The sequence below is a fragment of the Aegilops tauschii genome, chromosome 7 (genome assembly GCF_002575655.3).
Source record: "Aegilops tauschii subsp. strangulata cultivar AL8/78 chromosome 7, Aet v6.0, whole genome shotgun sequence".
Taxonomy (NCBI): Eukaryota; Viridiplantae; Streptophyta; class Magnoliopsida; order Poales; family Poaceae; genus Aegilops; species Aegilops tauschii.
In genome coordinates, this window is record NC_053041.3 from 44,269,863 (window position 1) to 44,272,918 (window position 3,056).

Consider the following 3,056-nt stretch of genomic DNA (forward strand, 5'->3'; position numbering starts at 1 on the left):
TCGCTTATCATAAGGACAACTCCAACGTGGATCACCAAATCGCCCAAATATCGGGATCGGCCTCTCTAGACACTTTTAACCAATGACGGTCATCTAATTTGTTCGAACAAGTCCGTATGTCCGAAATGATCCAAGCCGAACGACGAGGGGGCGTTCTTAGAGCCCCTCAGCGTCCATTTCTCCCTCTGAATCGAGTCGGATCACGTTTCCTCAGACGACAAGAGGAGAAAAATCCAGCCCTCCTAATTGAGGTCCCCGCAATGGACAAAGAATCCGCACTACAAATGGGAGATGCTAACCTAGCGGTCAACCTCTGACCGTTGTCTGATGATGCTTTCTCCGCCCCTCCCGAGCAAACGCGACGTCCAAAACTAGATGACGCGTAAAGGAGGAGACGTTGTCCCCACTGAGCCAACCATTTCTGTTGTAACAAGGAGGAGGCAACAACAACTTTGAATATTGATAAACGCAGACACATGTAGAAAAGACTATGTTCACCCAACAGAGCTTGTTGGGGTAGAAAAGAAAAACAACTAGGTGACTTGTATGCACTTGAGTTGTACTTAAAAAAGCCAATAATTTTTGCGGTGTTTCTGTGCAACTGCAATGCATTTATCAGACAACTCATATGTAGCCCCAGTCTGACTTGGTATATAGATAAAGCGACCACATGTAGAAAAGACGAAGCTCACCAGGCAACTCATCTGTAGTCCATGCATAAAGAACTCCACAGTTTTTCTTGGGCACCTAGGCAGTAGCAGAGGAGAAAACACACACACACACACATAGTCATGTGCCTCATATCTCCAGCTAGTAAACCTGACCAGTTTTCTTTTCATGAGGGTTGGGCAACTGGATACATGGTTTTAGGCAAATTGTATGGTTGATTGTGGGCAACTGGATAGTTAGTTTTAGGCAACAGTATAGGTGATTGTGGGCAACTATGACGCCTGAAAAGGGGATAAAGAACATACGCATGTTCATTTTTGTAGAGTTCACAGATAAATTTAATCCTCTAAAAACACTTCGCGGTTTTAGTTATGTCCCCATGACCAACTCCACCATGCTCCCCTTCTATGATTAGTCGCCAAGTATTTACGATCATACCAAGGGATCCCATCTCGAGGAGATAAGTTTTTGACGCATCTCTACGACACAAACTTGAAAGGTATCTAAAACCTTTACATATAAGCCAAATTATGGTCTTGGTGTTCATAAGGATTGGGCAACTGAATACATGGTTTTAGACAATTGTATGGTTGATTGTGGGCAACTGGATACATGGTTTTAGGCAACAGTATGATTGATTGTGGGCAACTGGATACATGGTTTTAGTCAACAGTATGGCTGATTGTAGGCAACTATGACACCTGAAAAACAGATTAAAAATATACACATATTCATTTTTGGAGGAGGCTCATAAATAAACTAATCCACTAAAAACACTTCGCAGTTTTAGTTATGTCCCCATGACCAGCTCCACACCGCTCCCCCTCTATGATTATTTGCCAAGTATTTACGATCATACCAAGGGATCCCATCCCGAGGACATAAGTTCTTGACGCATCTCTACGACACAAACTTGAAAGGTATCTGAAACCTTTACATATAAGCCAAATTATGGTCTTGGTAATGTTTTTGTTCATGAGGATTGGGCAACTGGATACATGGTTCTAGACAACTATATGGATGATTGTGGGCAACTGGATACATGGTTTTAGGCAACAGTATGGCTGATTGTAGGCAACTATGGCACCTAAAAAAATATACACATATTCATTTTTGGAGGAGGCTCATAAATAAATTTAATCCACTAAAAACACTTTGTGTTTTAAGTTATGTCTCCATGACTAGCTCCACAACGCTTCCCCCCTGTGATTATTCGCCAAGTATTTACAATCATACCAAAAGGATCCCACCCCAAGGAGATAAGTTCTTGACGCATCTCTACGACACAAACTTGAAAGGTATCTAAAACCTTTACATATCAGCCAATTTATGGTCTTGGTAATGTTTCTGTTCATGAGAATTGGGCAAACTGGATACATGGTTTTAGACAACTGTATGGATGATTGTGGGCAACTGGATACATGGTTTTAGACAATTGTATGGATGATTGTGGGCAACTGGATACATGGTTTTAGCCAACAGTATGGCTGATTGTAGGCAACTAAGACACCTAAAAAAACAGATAAAGAATATACACATATTCATTTTTGGAGGAGGCTCATAAATAAATTTAATCCACTAAAAACACTTTGTGATTTAAGTTATTTCTCCATGACCAGCTCCACACCACTCCCCCTCTGTGATTATCCGCCGAGTATTTATAATCATACCAAAGGATCCCACCCCAAGGAGATGAAATTTTTGATGCATCTCTATGACACAATCTTAATTGAAAGGTATCTAAAACCTTTACATATCAGCCAAATTATGGTCTTGGTAATATTTTTGTTCATGAGGATTGGGCAACTGGATACATGGTTCTAGGCAACTGTATGGATGATTGTAGGCAACTATAACATCTGAAAAAGGGATAAAGAACATGCACATGTTCATTTTTTTAGGAGTTCATATATAAACTTAATGCCATAAAAAGCATGTGTTGTCTAAGACAATCACCTCACATATGTGTTGCATGTATGAACACAAAAGCACAAACAGCTCAAACACATGTATGCATACACCAGTGGCAACGGTAGCGCCCTCGGCGTGCACACACCTATAACAGCAGCATGCTAGATGTGTAGGTCTTTGCTCTGACGAGGAAGTCGAAGATCAATCCGGCTGTGCTCTGCTTGACGGATCAAATCGTCGTGATAGCGAGGGCGAGCAAAATCGAACCGTACGCGACTCCAAGCGGGCGACGGCGATGACGAGCAAAACCGAACCGGACGCGAGTCACGCGACCCCAAATGGGTGACGGCGAGGGCGAGCAAAATCAAACCAGGGGAGCCTTTGAACCGACGAACCGAGCACGAGCGATATCAAATCCGGGGTTATTTCTAAGCCTAAACGGATGGCGAACCGAGGACACAAATAAACTTAGTCCC